This window comes from Lepidochelys olivacea (genome assembly GCF_965140295.1).
Source record: "Lepidochelys olivacea isolate rLepOli2 genome assembly, chromosome: 6".
Lineage (NCBI taxonomy): Eukaryota > Metazoa > Chordata > Testudines > Cheloniidae > Lepidochelys > Lepidochelys olivacea.
The window spans coordinates 57,684,113-57,702,515 of record NC_140416.1 but is presented as its reverse complement, the minus strand read 5'-3'; the positions used below and the strand labels follow the sequence as shown (position 1 = coordinate 57,702,515).

The 18,403-nt window shown below is 43.2% G+C and overlaps 1 protein-coding gene across 3 annotated transcripts in view; it reads right to left on the bottom strand.

Moving 5' to 3' along the window:
- FUT8 (fucosyltransferase 8) overlaps window positions 1–17,767 on the bottom strand; it is a 291,572-nt gene extending 273,805 nt beyond the window's left edge. For 2 of the 3 annotated variants that reach the window (XM_084631225.1, XM_084631223.1), the window contains exon 1: window positions 17,520–17,767. The gene's annotated coding sequence lies outside the window, so the exon portion shown is untranslated. The remainder of the gene's footprint in view (window positions 1–17,519) is intronic. The other variant, XM_084631227.1, reaches the window with a different exon arrangement.
- Window positions 17,768–18,403: the final 636 nt, after the last annotated feature.

Sequence of the window (18,403 nt, the reverse complement as noted above, 5' to 3'; positions counted from 1 at the left end):
GAATAGAACTCAAAACCACAAGGATAGAACTCAAAACTGGGTTTAACAGGCCATTGATTTCACAGAGGGAGGGAGGAGAAAATGAATACAAAACAAATCTGGTCTATTTCTTGTTTTGAGCCACTTCATCTATCTTTATACATCTTGCTGGCAGCAGACTGTGCAGTATGACCGCTAGCCATCGTCATCTCCTAGGTGCTCAGCAGAAGACAGTGCAGCATGACTGCCGGCCATCATCTTGTGCTGGCTGCTGATTAAAAGATAGTGCACTGCCGGTAGGACTCAATCGCCATGAGACGAAACTTAAAAGGGAAATAACCTGGCTGAGTCACTCCCATGTTTGCCCAGGCGCCCCTGACCTCATTGAGGTTGGTTAAAAGAGCACCCAGGACTACGTCGACGATGGCTACCAGTCATACTGCACTGTCTGCTGCCAAAAGGCGATAAACTGCTGCTGTGTAGCAATGCAGTACCACGTCTGCCAGCACCCAGGAGACATACGGTGACGGTTAGCTAAGTGGGCTCCATGCTTGCCATGGTATGGTGTCTGCACAGGTAACTCAAGAAAAAAGGAGCAAAACAATTGTCTGCCCTTACTTTCATGGAAGGAGGGAGGGAAGGGGGGCCTGACGATATGTACCCAGAACCACCCACGACAATGTTTTAGCCCCATCAGGCACTGGGATTTCTACCCAGAATTCAAATGGGCAGCGGAGACTGCGGGAACTGTGGGATAGCCACCCACAGTGCAACGCTCCGGAAGTTGACGGTTGCCTCGGTACTGTGGACACACTCCACCGACTCCATGCACTTAGAGCATTTGTGGGGGGGGGACACACAATCGACTGTATAAAAACGCTTTCTACAAAACCGACTTCTATAAATTCGATCTAATTTCATAGTGTAGACATACCCAAAAATTTGAGTCACTGTCACTTTAATAAAAGGACTAAATAAGTGCTGAGATTAAGGAGAATCCACTATTAGTTGGCCCTTTGAGCATATGAAGGTTTTTCCTGAAACAGTTATGCTTGCTCACTTATCCTTCACCTTGACTACCTATTAGGCAATCTCTGCTTACTCGCTTTTTCCTCTGATGCTTTTTTTTTTTAAAACTATTTAATATTAACAGGTTTATTAATCCCTGCCATGTAAAAATCAGAAACAAAACAATCATTACAACAATAAGCTTTTGTTTAAGGAGACATACAGGAATCTATTGTATGTCTACACTACAATTAAACACCAGCAGCTGGCCCATGTCAGCTGACTCAGGCAATACTGCTGTTTAACTGCAGTGTTCAGGCATTCAAGCTTGGGCTGGAGCCCAGGTTCTGGGACAAAATCCAGCCTAAGCATCTACATAGCAGTTTTACAGCCCTGCAGCCCCAGCCCAAGTCAGCTGACCCAGGCCAGTCACAAGTGTTTAACTGCTGTGTAGATGTACCATAGTCACCAGATTTATTTAAACACAGTGTTACCATATTACAGAGTGAGCATCATTACAAACACCTATGACGTGATGTTTCTAGTGATTCTATTAAATTGAGTGAAATCTCTGATTACACATTTCACAGACGGGGCATGTCTACCAAATGTTAATATTGAAAATAACTGGACGTGGTGCTGGGGTTTTTTTTGTTTTTTTTTTTTAAAAGGTAAATGTATTATGGGTATCAAATAAAAGGTAACAAAATATCTAAATATTTGTTTGTCTTCTGTCTGTTTTGCTGTGTATATAATCTGATGCTTCTTTTATGTGTGGCTCTTAACAAATTAGTCATTTCTGTCCTACTTAATGGTGAAAGACTAATACCTTTTTTAAAGTTGTACACTGATTAAAATCAGTGTGTAACTATCAGGACATTAGAATGAAAGACAACATATAAAAAAAGATGTAAATGGGCTAGTCCAAATTGATGTAATGTTGATTAAAGGAGCCAGACTGAAAGCCCTGGAGACTGCCATCCTGTGTTTAGCCCCAAAATGGATACATATTGGCAGTTACTTTGCCTGTTTCTCCACACTGTCCCTTCAACGTGCCTCAATCTGACCTTGACAACCACCTTCCTATTAAGAGCTAGTTTAGCCTCCATGGAGTGAAAGGCTCCGTTACTAAAATGATTCCATCTTCCTTAATCAAGGTAGATTTATTCAGCCATTCATCAGTACAGTTATACCACTAATATTTTCAAGGATGGAACTCTACTCCTAAATCTGTCCCCAGATTCCCACTTAGGCTGTGTAGGGTTATAAATTAGAGAAGAATTTTAACTGTTCAATTAGAGCTTAAATTTAAGAGCTTCATTTCAGATGAACTAGGAAAATGTTGTGATCAGAATTTTGAGGGACATTTCAAGAAACATTCTGAACCTCTAGCAAGCTCTTATACTGTAAAGAAAAATGTATTACATTTGGAATTCTCTCCATTATTATTACTTCTAACCGTAAATGTTCATCTGGGACTTCTAAAAAAAGAGTGGGTTATTTTAAATGACCACTATCAACTTGGAACTCCCATGACAATAAATGTACAGATCATGACCCCAATACTACAATTGGATCCACATAGATAGATTTCTAGGCCCATACAGAGCCCTAATGAAGTCAAGAGTTTTGAGCCTAACTAGAATATTTGAGTATAGACTCAAATTATAAGGCCAGAAGGGACCATTGTGATCATCTAGTCTGACCTCTTGCAGAACATAGGCCACAGGACTAGCCTAAATTAATTCCTGTTTGAATTAGAGCATTTTTTTAAAAAAAACATCCTATCTTGGTTTTTATATTGCCAGTGATGGAGAATCTACATATGTTGTTCCAATGGATAATTACCCCAAATGTTAAAAACCTGAACCTTAATTTTGGTCTGAATTTGTCTAGCTTCAACCTCCAGTCACTGGATCTTGTTATACCTTTGTCTACTAGACTGAAGAGCCTATTATCAGACTGCTGTTCCCATATAGATACTCATAGACAATGATGAAGTCACCCCTTAGCTTTCTCTTTAATAACTAAATAGACTGAGCTCTTTGATTCTATCAGTATAAAGAATGTTTTCCTATCCTTTCCTTATTGTCATAGCTCCTCTCTAATTTATTAACAACCTTCTTGAATTATAGATACCAGTCTCGGATAATATTCCAGGAATGGTCGCACCAGCGTCAAAGGTAACATAACCTCTCTACTCCTACTCAATATTCCTCTTTTTATACATCCAAGGATCTACTAGCCTTTTGTCCAAAGCACCATACTGGGAGCTTATGTTCAGCTGATTGTTTACCATGACGCCCCCAAGTTTCTCTAAATCACTACTTCCCAGGACGGTATCTTCTATCCTATAAGTATGCCCTGCATTTTTGTTCCTAGATGCATGACACTACATTTGGTTGCACTGCAATGCTTATTGTTTGCGTCCATCTAGTTTACCAAGCAGCCGATGTATCAGTTGCTATTGCAATACAAATGAACCATGGTAATTATTTTACTCCTACCAAGGGATAAAGGAAAAAATTAAAGAACAGAAGAAAACAGCAAAGAAGTTTTACATCCATCTTTATTGGTAAGGGTGTTGAACAGATAACTACCAGAGTATGCTGGCTTCATTAAGAACAGGCACCACCCATCAGCCTTTTATTGGGGATTTAGGCCTTTACAGGAGAGGAATTCTGAGAGATGTTTTCCCAAGAGGGACTGATGGGAGAAGTAGGCCCAGATAGGTCATATGAACCAGGAGCCATGTGACTGTGCCAGAATTATATAAAGTGTTGTTCTTGGCTCAGAAGAACAGAGACCAGGATTGAATCAAGATGTTGGGTGAGATTTTTCTGCAGAAGCCAGGAGGGGCTCAGAGACACCAACAGAGAGCAGGTGGTGGTACTGAAAGACCAGGGGAGATGGAATCTGGAGAGCAGCTCACTGCCAAGAGAGCTTAGGAAACTCTGACCCCAATAATAGGGTTGTTGAAAAGGCCTATGACAACAGACTGTGAAAGGATGCAAGGGGCTATGATGGAAGAAGGAAAGGCTGAGACAATATAGTACTGGGGTGGGATGGAGGCTCAGTTGATGTTGTAAATCCTTGTTTAGGAGAGTTGGGCTTCTGCTTCCAGAGAAGACAGGAAGAACGCCACCTTCAAACCCCTGCATCAACAGGGTAAAGAACTACTGGAGCCCAGGGAGAAAAAAGAAGGCATCTGTAGCCCAGGGAAGATGAAGACATTATTTAGCCCAAGAAAGGCAATCCTGCATCAGCAAGGGTAAAGAACTGAGTCTAGAGAATACTTCTTTATTTGGGACTTTTTACACTTGGAAGGGGTGTCTTTTTCTTTGGCTGGAAGGCAAGAGCAATGAAGACTGCAGAACCAAAGAGGAAAACCCAGGTTCCAAGACAGGGATGCTGAGGTAATAACACCAGAGATCTAAGAACCCGTTGCGTTACTCCCACGGTTCTCTTGAAATAAAGATGAGCTACTGTCAGGAATTTACGTGTTTTTTAAAATAAAAGGAGGATGGTGGCACAGGCTGATAAACTAAAGAACAACAAATAACCAGAACCAGACAGTATTCCTTCAGAATTTTTGAAGGTATTTGAGAGTAAAGTATTTGATGACAACCACTGATTGGCGGCATTCCTTCAATAAAACCTGCTACTATACAGGAGGGCTGGAAGAAGATAGCAGGCAAATGTTTTACCTAATTTTTTTTTTTAAGTGCTAGCGATAATCCTAGAAATTACAGACCAGTAAAACTGTATGTCAGGACCAGGTAAATTGTCTGAAACAATAATTAAAAACAGATTTTAAAACACATTACTCATAATGTGTAAGGGACAAGCAAACACTACTTTGGCAAAGGAAAATTATGCTTCTCTACTTTATCAGAATTCTTTGAACATATCAAGTGGATGAACAGTGACGTGAAAACTTTCAGATAGCAATAATGTAGGTTAGTTAGGATTAAAGACGACTATTAGGAACCTTCACCTGAAATACTGTAAGTCCCAATTGCCCTAATTATTGGGGAGAATTGGAAGTTGTTTCACTATGGGCAGTTATGTAATAACCTGCCCACTGTATGGTTCCTGCCACATTCCTCTGCAACAGCTCGTATTGGCTACTATTATACAGTTTACCTGACTAGAGTACTAGTCTAATTTACCATGTATAGGGCCCTACCAAATTCATGGTCCATTTTGGTCAATTTCAGTTACAGGATTTTTAAAATCGAAATTTAATGATTTCAACTATTTAAAACTGAAATTTCAGGTGTTGTAATTGTAGGGGTCCTGACCCAAAAAGGAGTTGTGGAGCGGGGGGGAGGGGGGTTGCAGTACTGCCACTCTTATTTCTGCGCTGTTGCTGGCAGGGCACTACCTTCAGAGCTGGGCAGCTGGCCCAACAGCCACCGCTGTCTAGCCAGACAGATCTGAAGGCAGAGCAGAAGTAAGGGTGGCAATACCATAAACCCCCCCCCCACTTAAAATAACCTTGCAACACACTCCACCCCATCCCGCAACTCTCTTTTGGGCCAGAACCCCCCAATTTGAGAAACGCTGGTCTCCCCCCATGAAATCTGTACAGCACAAGGTAAAAGCACACAAAACATACCAGAATTTATGGGAAGGAGGGGGCAGGGACCAGATTTCATGGCCTGTGACGCATTTTTCATGGCCGTGAATTTAGTAGGGCCCTAGCTATGGGAATTCCTGTACTGTTTTCATTATTACACATTAGGCAAAAATTAAGAAAAAAAATTTTTTTAAACACTACTTAATATCACAATCATAAAAGTTTAGTTATGATACTGAATTTCTTGGGCCCTCTCCAAGCACAGCTGAGGTTATCAGAAGCTCTGGCTACACTTAACTGCTTGTCTCAATGATTTTTCAAGTATGTTCCTTACTTATGGTGATGTCAAAACGAAAGATAGGGAAGGTGAAGAGAGACCTTCAAGGCTCTTGTCAATTTTAATACTTCAACACATTTTTGCAACAAATCACTTTTTTCTTGTTCAACAAAAGCATTCTTATACTCACCAAGCATGAGGAGGAAAGTTATCATAAGTTAATGTGCCAATTTAATTAATTGCTTTTTTGGATAGGTGTTTTTATGTGGAGGCAAAAGCACACGTGTACATACTATCTGCTTTTCTGAAGGGTCACAGCTCAGCAGTGGTACAACGAATTTCTAGTCTTTTGTATACAGAGTTGGACCATTTTTCCCCCCCCCCACAGTAGACGCATGTTTATTCTATTACGAAGTACTAAGACTTACGTCCCCAATCACTCTATTTTCTAGAGAACAGTTGTTAATTATGGAGGTTAAAAAGGTAACCTTTGCATGCTCACCTCCTACATGCAACTCATGCTATTGATTTGTATTCAGACACAGAAGCAAGTTTTATGAACAAATGTGTATATATACAAAATAATAACAGGTTTCAAAAAGTCTTCAGATCTGAAAGAGTTTAAGGACAGCCACTATTTTCATCATAAAAACATTGATTTATTACTATATAAATTCTACTAAATTATAGAAAAGTTTAACCCACGTAACTCAAAAGGCTAATGAAAGATATCGGGAAGTAGCTGGAACAGCACTAACCTGTATTATACAGTACTTTTAGAATACATAATATATTAAAAAAGAAGGTTAGCAGAAATATCCTGGGTAGAAAAATTATGTAACTAACCAAACTAACCAGAACCATCTGCCATAAGATATGCACAATACTATTCCACAAACTTTTACAAAATTGTTAATTCTACAAAGTAAAAATTGTCAGAGTAACTCGTCACTATTAAATCTCTCCAAATATTCTACTTTTAAAAGAAATTAGGGCTGTCAAGCAATTTAAAAAATTAATCATGATTAATCACACTGTTAAACAATAAAAGAATACCATTTATTTAAATATTTGTGGATGTTTTGTACATTTTCAAATATATTGCTTTCAATTACAACACAGAATACAAAGTTTACAGTGGTCACTTTATATTTATATTACAAATAGTTGCATTGTAAAAAAAACAAGAGAAATAGTATTTTTCAACTCACCTAATACAAGTACAAGTACTGTACTGAGCCACCATTCTAGAGGACATGTGTCCAAGCTGATGACAAATACTGCTCAATAACGATCCAAAGCAGTGTGGACCAACGCAGTTCATTGTCATCATCTGAAACAGACGCCACCAGCAGAAGGTTGATTTTCTTTTTTTTGGTGGTTCGGGTTCTGTAGTTTCCGCATTGGAGTGTTGCTCTTTTAAGACTTCTGAAAGCATGTTCCACACCTCATCCCTCTCAGATTTTTGGAAGGTCTTCAGATTCTTAAACCTTAGGTCAAGTGCTATCTTTAGAAATCTCACATTGGTACCTTCTTGGCATTTTATTAAATCTGCAGTGAAAGTGTTCTTAAAATAAACAACATGTGCTGGGTCATTGTCCAAGACTGCTATAACATGAAATATATGGCAGATTGCGGGTAAAACAGAGCAAGAGACATACAATTCTCCCCCAAGGAGTTCAGTCACAAATTTAATTAACACTTTTCTTTTTTTTAAAACCAGCATCATCCACATGGAAGCATGTCCTCTGGAATGGTGGCTGAAGCATGAAGGGGCATACAAATGTTTAGCATATCTGGTACATAAATACCATGGCTACACAAGTGCCATGCGAACGCCTGTTCTCACTTTCAGATGATATTGTAATTGAGAAGTGGGCAGCATTATCTCCTGAAAATGTAAACAAACTTGTTTGTCTTAAGAGATTGACTGAACAAGAAGTAGGACTGAGTGGACTTGTAGGCTCTAAAGTTTTATATTGTTTTGTTTTTGAGTGCAGTTATGTAACAAAAAAACCTACATTTGTAAGTTGCACTTTCACAATAAAGAGATTACATTACAGTCCTTGTACGAGGTGAATTTCAAAATAATATTTCTTTTATGATTTTTACAGTGCAAATATTTGTAATCAAAAATAATATGAAGTGAGCACTGTACACTTCGTATTGTGTGTTGTAATTTAAATCAATATATTTGAAAATGTAGAAAAATATGCAAAATTTAATAAATTTCAACTGGTATTCTGTTTAACAGTGCAGTTAAAACTGCAATTAATTTTAATTGTGATTAATTTTTTTGAGTTAATCGCATGAGTTAACTGCAATTAATGAACAGCCCTAAAAGCAACTATAACTACTTTCACCTTAGCACTATAAGGTTACCAAACAGACATACAATGAAAGAATGCCTTAGAACTGCAAGTCCGATTTTGTGGAAGCATACCAACCTTTTTTCTCAATGTGCATCATAGGGTAATTAGCGTCAATGCAGGCCTCAAATTCTAGACTTGCAGAATTTGTCTGTATAGCTCTGTAATCAGTCGTGAAGTGTTCCATTTTATTCTGAACACTATATATTGTGACAAAATGGCCGATGTTAGTATGGTGGGTCCTGCGCTTTTGTTGGTGGGGGGCTAAAATGCCACCCCTTGCCCCTGCTCTTGGGGCACCAAGGGCCCCACTAGTGGCCTTGGAAAGTGGTAGAGAAGGGAAACGGGGGAGGGGTCTGGTTTGTTCCTCACTCTGAGCCCCAGCCCCTCAGTCCCTGCAGGTTCATTATCCTCTTCCCCCTTGGGTAGAGTTAACCTCAGTCTTTGATGCTGGGGGAGGGAGTCTCCCTTCCTTCGATCCTCTGGTTTTACAAGTCTCAGAAACACACCTCCAAACTCCAGTCCTCTCTCCTTCCTCACACACCCCTGACTGCCTGAAGCAGGGGGTTTTATTAGGTTCCTGACAGGGCCTTAATTGACTACAGGTGCTCCAATTAATCTGTAGCAACCCTCCCTAGTCTACAGGAAACCACACCTAAATTAGCCTAGGGCTTCTATATCTCCCCTCTACCACTCTCCCACTGCTCCCTGGCCCTGCTGTATCACAATATGCAAACAAGTAAACTACATAGATCACATTTTCATTTCGGCTGATGTTAGAAGGAACTAGGTAAAACAGCTACCTGTAGATCCCCTAGAAATTTACTATGCTTTGTTGCAGAAACCACCACTTACAAAGAGACCTTGTTTCAGAGTAGCAGCCGTGTTAGTCTGTATTCGCAAAAAGAAAAGGAGTACTTGTGGCACCTTAGAGACTAACAAATGTATTTGAGCATAAGCTTTCGTGAGCTACAGCTCTCTTCATTGGATGCATTCAGACCTTGGGATCCCTACTTGCCAACCACTGGAGATGTTGAGCTCTCCAGTGAAGTATCAGTTGAATATCTCTGCTGATGGCAGCTTGCATCACAATTAAAACACCTCCTGACAATCATTTAACAATAGCACTTTGCCTCAGGCATAGTTATGATTTAAAGACTTGAGGTGAGATATTTAACAAACATGTTGCGGTCAGACTAACAGCATGGGAATATCCTCTTCTCCCTCCCCCACAGCTCTCTATTTTATGTTCCCTTTAAGATTATTAGTGTGGGTTAAAAAGATTTCAAACAATGGGACAAGTTTAACACAAAAGGTTTAGATTGTGAAGTTTTAAACTCAGAATTGACCACCAATTCTCAACAGTATTACATCATCAGAAAAAAGTTCCCACTGGAAATTCATAGAAAATCATAGAAATATCAGGATTGGAAGGGACCTCAGGAGGTCATCTAGTCCAACCCCCTGCTCAAAGCAGGACCAATCCCCAATTTATGTCACAAATCCCTACATGGCCCCCTCAAGGATTGAACTCACAACCCTGGGTTTAGCAGGCCAATGCTCAAACCACTGAGGTATCCCTCCCCCCTTTAATTTTTAAAATTAAAATGTTACAAGTTCAAGCGCGGGCGGCTGAGGGGGTGGGGAAGAGCCTGAGCCCCAGTGAGAGAGGAGGAGGGGTCCAGCACATACTGTTGCAGCGGCCAACAGCTCCAGGGGGGCCTACCCACTGCCCGTGCCAGCTGAGAGATCCAGGGGCCCCTCCCCCACATACTGGTTGAGAGTTCTGGGTCCCCCATACCTGCTGAGAACTCCGGCCCTGCCACCCTGGAGCTGAAGCTGAAAATGTCACAGAGGTCTCTGAAAGTCACAGAATCTGTGAATTCCGTGACATAATCTTATCCTTAATTATAGGCAAGGCTGGAAGCACCACCTATTATTAAGGTTAGCAGACACTCCTTATTATAAAACAGTTTTCAGTTGAATATAACTTTGCCAAACTTCAGCCATTCAGGCTGAAGTTTTCCATTCCAAGTGTACACCCAAGGCTGAACTGTTTTGGAAAAAATCAGCAAACACAGTTCAGATGTTTTCAAGAACAAGGCTATGGAAAAATACGTTGTTTTGCCCAGGCTGAAAAAAAAATGGCAACCGTTTCCTTGAGCAGCTCTAGCACCCCAATGCATTGGATCAGGGACCTGAAATTTGTCAGAGGAGTGGTGGCCTATGTATAAGGGATGTGATTTTTGCCATTCCTGTGAAAATCTGCCCAAATTTGGCTTTTGGAAAATAAATCAGTTTGCACAATAGAGACTATATAATTTTAGCAGATAAATTGCTTGAATTCATCTCCACTGAGCTTGCTGCAGCCCTGGACTGCAGGGGACTGAGTAGGACTTCCCCTGCAATTTCAGCTCTGGGAGGCTGCGGGCTGTGCTGGGTCCTGGTGCAGGCACCTGAAATGAAAGCGGAGAGCCATATCTCTCCTGTGTACTGCTCTCAATGAAGCATGCAGGAGGAAGCTGTCTAATAGGAACACAGAGGGGACAAGCCATAACTGCTGAGAAGGGGGGGAGAAATAGAAGTAGGAAACTAGGACTGGGGGGCAGGGTCTAGGAGCCAGAAAAGGAAATGGTGTATGGAAAAGACTGGGAGTCAGTAAGTGGGATGGGGGAGGGGAACTAAGACTCGCTGGACAAAGAGAATGGAGCTGAGAACAAGTGACATGATGAGGAGTTGTGGTGTCGGGGGAGAAGCGGGGCTGGCTGGGTGAAGAGATTGGGACAAGGAGCTGCAGGGAGGGTACAGGACAATGAGATTGGTCAAAGAGCCTGGGAGAAAGATTGGCACTGGGATCCAAAGGGAATGGGCAACTGGCAAGCAAGATGAGGGAGAGAAACAGACTGGATCAAAGCCCAGGAGGGAGGGAACTGGAACTAGCTAGGCAAGGAGATTGGGTTTGGAGGGGGACACTGGGACTGGGTGTCTGAAGAGGCGAGACTAGAACTCTCTGGTCAAGGAGACAGGCTGGTATGAAAACCTGAGGAGCAGAGACTGGGACTGGTTAGGTGAGGAGAATAGGATTGGGAGGAATAGCCAAAGTGGGGAAGAGACAGGAAGGAGAGAACGTAAGGGATAGCTCAGAAGGGGTCACAGTTTGGAGGGGGGAAATAAACAGAAAACTCTATGCTCACTAGAACAGTGGTTCTCAAACTAGGGCCGCCGCTTGTTCGGGGAAAGTCCTTGGCAGGCCAGGCCGGTTTGTTTACCTGCCGCATCCGCAGGTTTGGCCGATCACAGCTCCCACTGGCCGCTGTTCGCTGCTCCAGGCCAATGTGGGCTGCGGGAAGCGGCACGGGCTGAGGGATGTGCTGGCCGCCCTTCCTGCAGCCCCCATTGGCCTGAAGCGGTGAACTACGGCCAGCGGGAGCCACGATCGGCCTAACCTGTGGACGCGGCAGGTAAACAAACTGGTCCAGCCCGCCAGGGGCTTTCCCTGAACAAGCAGCGGCCCTATTTTGAGAACCACTGCACTAGAACACACTCCTCTCCATAACTTGGAATGGGACCCAAGGTTCTTGCATCTCACCATTCCTCTGCTGTCAGCAAACAACTGTTAAACCTACTGGCATGTCTCATCCCCCTCTGGCACTAGTCCAAATAGATGATGACAGCCTAATACTGCTGTCGTTTATTCCATTAGCACAAGTGGCAGAGGTCTGTGTGGTTGATCTAAACGTTCCAACCCTGCTGATGACTCATGTTGGTGTCTATATGCCACCAGATGATGAAATTCTTGTTTTTTCAATTTGTTTCTTTAAAAAACTAGGAAATTAGATAATACAAACATTTTTAAGGTTACAAGATCAAGTTAGGAAACACCAGAAAATTAATGTTGCCTGTGAAACTTTAATTCAACTCCCTTGTGCATATGCATTGTGAAACAGTTTAACTACATGATCACACACCATTTTATCCACAGAACCCTATCCCATTCAGTGCATAGGACGAATGGTGCTTGCTTAACTATTTGATATTTTGTTTTTTTCCATACTGTTCTATGTGTGGCTCCATACCTTCTTTATCGCATACTATTCAAACCCAGCTCTAAAAACAAATTTATCAGATTCCTCATGGGCTTTTCTATGATGCTCATCATTACAGTATCTGAGTGCTTCATGAACATTAATGAATTTATTTTCACAATACCCCTTTGAAGTGAGGGGCTATTATCATCTCCTTTTTACAGATGAGGAACTGAGGCACAAAGAGATTAAGCTCAAAAGTATCCACTAAATTTGGGTGCGCAATCTGATTTTTTAAGATTTAGCACAATATATGTTCGAAGCACAGTTTCCATTGACTTTAACTGCAGCTGTGACTGGTCAGCACTTCTGCAAATCAGATCCCAGGATCTCAAGTCAGGCACCCAGAAAATGAGAGAAACACAATTAGTAACCACATGTAAAAAGTCTGGTTTAAGTGAGTTGCTTAGCATTACACAGAAACTCTGTAGAAAGGAAGGGATAGAATCCAATTCTCCAGGTCAGCATTCATCTGCTTTAACCATGAGACCCCATTTTTTCCTCTTTTTACAAACCCTTGCCTCATTTGTTACACATGTTCCAAATTGTGCAACAAATGAAGATGGGATCCTACAAGACAAGAGCTTACTTTCCTACTCAACCTTGATTTATCCCCAGAGCAGATTTATCCTGTGCACTGAATGAGGCTGGGGTCCTGTGGAAAAATAGTACGTGGCCATGTAACTAAAGATTGTATCATAGTGTATATGCACAAGAGGTCTGAATTAAGGCTGTACAGCCAATCTTAACTCTGGCATTTTGTAACCTGTGAGTGCTTGACTTTATAACCTTCATAATGTTCTGTTAGTAGAGGAGTTTGTATGTATGTATGTGTATGTAATGCATATAGAACACGAGTACTTGTGGCACCTTAGAGACTAACAAATTTATTACAGCATAAGCTTTCATGGGCTACAGTCCACTTCATCAGATGCATAGAATGGAACATATAATAAGAAGATTATATATATATACACACACACACACACACACAGAGAAGTTGGAAGTTGCCATACAAACTGTGAGAGGCTAATTAGTTAAGATGACCTATTATCAGCAAGAGAAAAAAACTTTTGTCATGATAATCAAGATGGCCCATTTAGACAGTTGACAAGAAGATGTGAGGATACTTAACTAAGGGAAATAGATTCAATATGTGTAATGACCCAGCCACTCCCAGTCTCTGTTCAAACCCAAGTTAATGGTATCTAGTTTCAGAGTAACAGCCGTGTTAGTCTGTATTCGCAAAAAGAAAAGGAGTACTTGTGGCACCTTAGAGACTAACCAATTTATTAGAGCATAAGCTTTCGTGAGCTACAACTCACTTCCTCAGATGCATATCGTGGAAACTGCAGCAGGCTTTATATATACACAGAGAATATGAAACAATACCTCCTCCCACCCCACTGTCCTGCTGGTAATAGCTTATCTAAAGTGATCATCAGGTGGGCCATTTCCAGCACAAATCCAGGTTTTCTCACCCTCCACCCCCCCACACACAAATTCACTCTCCTGCTGGTGATAGCCCATCCAAAGTGACAACTCTTTACACAATGTGCATGACAATCAAGTTGGGCTATTTCCTGCACAAATCCAGGTTTTCTCACATCCCCCCCACCCCCATACACACACAAACTCACTCTCCTGCTGGTAATAGCTCATCCAAACTGACCACTCTTCAAGTTTAAATCCAAGTTAAACCAGAACATCTGGGGGAGGGGGTAGGAAAAAACAAGAGGAAACAGGCTACCTTGCATAATGACTTAGCCACTCCCAGTCTCTATTTAAGCCTAAATTAATAGTATCCAATTTGCAAATGAATCTAGTTTGCATATTAATTTAAGCTCAGCAGTTTCTCGTTGGAGTCTGTTTTTTAAGCTTTTCTGTTGCAAAATTGCCACCCTTAAATCTTCTACTGAGTGGCCAGAGAGGCTGAAGTGTTCTCCTACCAGTTTTTATGTTATGTTATGATTCCTGATGTCAGATTTGTGTCCATTTATTCTTTTGCGTAGAGACTGTCCGGTTTGGCTACATATAATGCAGATGTATCACTTTTTTTATATGATGTATAGTATACATTAGTACAGATACATTATAAACATTCAGATATAATATGCATTATCTATATTTCTTTGTTGTATTATTGGTCCATCCTGTGATCAAACTGGAAAGAGATCTGCAGTTTTTTGAATGGTCTACCATAAATCTACATTTCTTTTCTTTATGGTATTGGTATATCCCATGGTCAAACTGGAAATAGATCTGCAGGCTTTTGAACGATTCTAGCATAAATGAAGTTATATTTTGCTTTGACACTAGCTCCCCCTCCAGACCAGTCTAACAATATTGTAATTACTTTTTATTTTAAACTGACTATACAAAAGATTTAAATACTCAAATTCAACTATTTCTTTCAGAAGATATCACTGAATCCCTGAAATTATGCTGAAAAGACTGATCACAAAATGAATAGCCAAAATCCACAAACAAGACTGTGAAATTCATTCAATCTAAAATACAACGGGTAAGCAGGGCACTCATGTATACAGCTACAATAGGTCTGAACAGATTAAAACTTTTCTTAATCAGATGGGTATTTCAGGAACTGTCTAATACATTTATCATCTTCAACACAATTCCATTATACGCTCAAACTAATCTCTTTGTTTGCACCTTAATAAAGTAATCATAAACAATTAAAATTAGATTACAGAAACTAGTAAAACTCTATGGATCTTAGTATCCTTGCTGATTTTATTAATCCATTTGTTCTTGAGAAAGTATAAAGATGTTTTACACCTGTTCTTGTAGTCACAGAGTTTCCTTTCAGTTGCTTAGCTAATTTACTCAGACAAGATTCTAAACAAAATCAAGCAACAAGAGAAAAAGCAGTTACAACTTTAAGACCGCCTACATTCTTCAGCTGTCAGATACACATCTCCAGTTGTCTACGTCTGAGATACTGAACTTGTGCAATTCAGCATTCCAGTGTCTGCTTCTTACTTTATCCTCTTTATTGAACAGCTTGCTCAGAAATATGAATAACTAATTACACTTTATACATGGAAAAACTGGCTGGTTTGTTGTGTGTATGGGGGGGGCGGGAAACTTAGCAAAACACTGCTTCGCTGCACAATGCAGAATGATTTCATCTTGAAATTATTTTAGGCAAGTACTCATACAATTTTGGCAGTGTACAAGTTTGTACAGCTGCAGCATCCAAGCAAATACAGATTATTAAAAATAAAAGTCTGTCATTCAAATTGTAGTCACCAATATAAATATTGTTGATTGTGAACTTTCATACATGTAAAAAGATTACTGTAAAATCTGTTTTTAGTGACCACACAGGGAACCAGCAAATATCAACTGCCTTTATAGTTGCCCATACAGTTTACAACTTTGAGTTTTTTGTTACTTAAGATAAGGATGATTTTCAAAAAATTGACCTCATAATATTGTGAAACCCAAGAACTACCTCACTTCTAAATGGCCATTTCGAAGTATCCCCATGACCGTTAGACAATGCCTAGAAATTGATAGAAAATGATTAAAAATGCTACTGTAACACGCCAACTAAACATGATTGTAAATTCTAATATAAGCAGAACACAAGTATGTTCCCAGACATAATGTATTATTATATAGTATCTGTATTGGAGTAGCACCAAGAGGGTAGCATGGGCAAACCATGGCCCCACTCGACTCAGGCTTGACAAAGCCCTGGCTGGGATGATTTAACTGGGAATTGGTCCTGCTTCGAGCAGGGGGTTGGACTAGATGACCTTCTGGGGTCCCTTCCAACCCTGATATTCTATGATTCTATGACTCTGGCTGTATGGCTTGGTCTACACATGAGAGTTATATGGGCATAGTCAGTTGGGGGTGTAAAAAAAACCCATATCCCTGATATAGTTATGCCAATATAATTCCCACTGTAGGCGTACTATATTAACAGAAGAGTGCTTGACATAGCTCACGTTGTTTAGGGTGGTGGTGTTCCTAGGAGGACAGAAAAATCCCTCTGTCAGCGTAAATTGTGTCAACACTATAAGGCTGTACTGACATAGCCATGTCAGTATAATCTCCATAGTGCAGACAAACCCAAAAACAGTCTCTGTCTCAAAGAGTTTACAGTCTAAGGCCCAATCCTACAACATATAGCATATGTCTGGACCTCTGCACTCAAGTGCTATATGTTATCTAAATAATGAGACAACAAGGTGATATAAACAAACAAACAGTTGCTGAGAGCACAAGGCAACAAGTAAGATGACTGATGTAATAAATTGTAGGTAATATGACTACCCTTGTCCCCTTTCCCCTAACCTCTATTTACTGGTCTGTCCTTACTTACATTATGTTTGTTTTTTTTTAAACAAGGCCCATCCTTTCTGAGTGTTTGGAAAGCAACTAGCACACAGCGGGTGCTGCCATAAACAATCAACTGGCCACAGCATCCCTAGAATTAAACATGCCTAGGAACAAGCACCAGTGCCTTATCTACACTACAATTCAAAGTCCTGTAAATTAATACGAGGTGGAAGATGGTTAAAGATCCTCGTGTGGGCAAGCGCCCGGCAGTAACCGACTTCGGAGCGGATTCGTGGGGCAGTCACTCCTCTGGGCTCCCCGGGGCCCTTCACGTTAAGGGGGCTCACCGGAGATCCACTCCCACCACCAGCATTTTCTGCTCGTCATTTCACCCTGCAAAGACTGACTGCGGGGCCGGGGCATCTGCCGGGTGAGTGAAGTTTGCCGCCGCCGCCGCCTCTTCCCTCGCGGCGGCGGCGGCGGCGGCGGCAGCTCGCAGGACGACAGCAGCGCTCCCCGCCCCGAACCCCGCGGCAGCCCGGCCCCAGGAGCGCCGCCTCCGCCCGCGCAGCCCGCTCCGCGCTCCCCCGGCGACTCGCTGCGGGAGCTCGGGACTCGCACGCGGCTCCCCGGGGGCCGGCCAGCGGCCCCGCCGCGCACAGGGGTTCAGCAGCCCCCTGCTCCCCAGCGGCTCAGGCCCCGGCCCGTGGCACCACGCGGGGAGCCTGGCACCCGGCGGGGGACGCTCTCCCCTTCCCCCACCGGCGGCAGCCGCTGAGCCGCGTTCGAGCCTCCGCAGCCCAGGCCCGGGGAGGGATGGGGAGCGGCAGCTGGAGCAGCCCCGAATCGGCTCCCCCCCCCCAGCTTCTCAGCGCCTCCACACCCGGACCCCCGCAACCTCTTACCCGAGTAGCAGCAGCAGCGCCCGCCGGCTCCCCTCCTGCTGCGGGTGCCGGCTTGCAGGAGGCGTCGGCGCGCGGACGCGGGTCTGGAGGGGGGGGTGAAAATACGGAAACAGGAACCTGCCGTCGCTTAACGGAGCTTCTGACTGAGCGAGCGGGCGCGAGAGACACAGCGCGGAGCGAGCGAGCGCGCGTCAGGGAGCGGGAGCGCGCGCGCGCGCTCCGGGGAGTAAGAGTGCTGAGCGGGTGCGCGCACCAGAGCCCGGCAGCCTGTGAGCGCTCAATTGGCGAACGGCGCTTCTTGTGTAGGGGAGGGATTCGGTTAAGCTGGGCAGACAGCACTAGCCGCCGGCAGTGCGCATGCGCCATCCATGACGCTCTTGCGACTGGCCCAGACTCCGCGAGCCCTGCTTGGCGGAGCGCTGCTGTTCGGCGCTGGCTCCTACAGCGCGGCCGAGGCTGCCCGACGGCGACAGGCTGGGCCCCCGCGCGGCCGTGCCTTGGGCACGGCTTGGCGGAGCACCGGCACTCGGGGCATCTCCCCTTCTCCCCAGCGCCGCGCCCGCGGGAGCCGCCGGCCAGGGCTCTCGCCCCGCGCACAGGGCGGAGCGGGGCAGCTGCCGGAGCAGAGCCCGCTGAGCGCGGGTCTGAGCGCGGCCTCAGCCTGCCGGGCGGGGCCCCCTGCCGCTGGTAGGTGGCTGTGGCGGACGAGGCTGAGTCGCTTCGCACAGCCCGCAGAGCTCCCAGGTGCTGCAGTTTTGACGGGAGCCCGGTAGAGCGAGAGGGAGGGGGTGAAGGTGTGTGCCTGGTGCCACTAGGGTTGTCCCTTCTGGTTGGCCCTGTTCCTGAAGCTTCCATCATATGATATAATCTTTAATTACAGATTG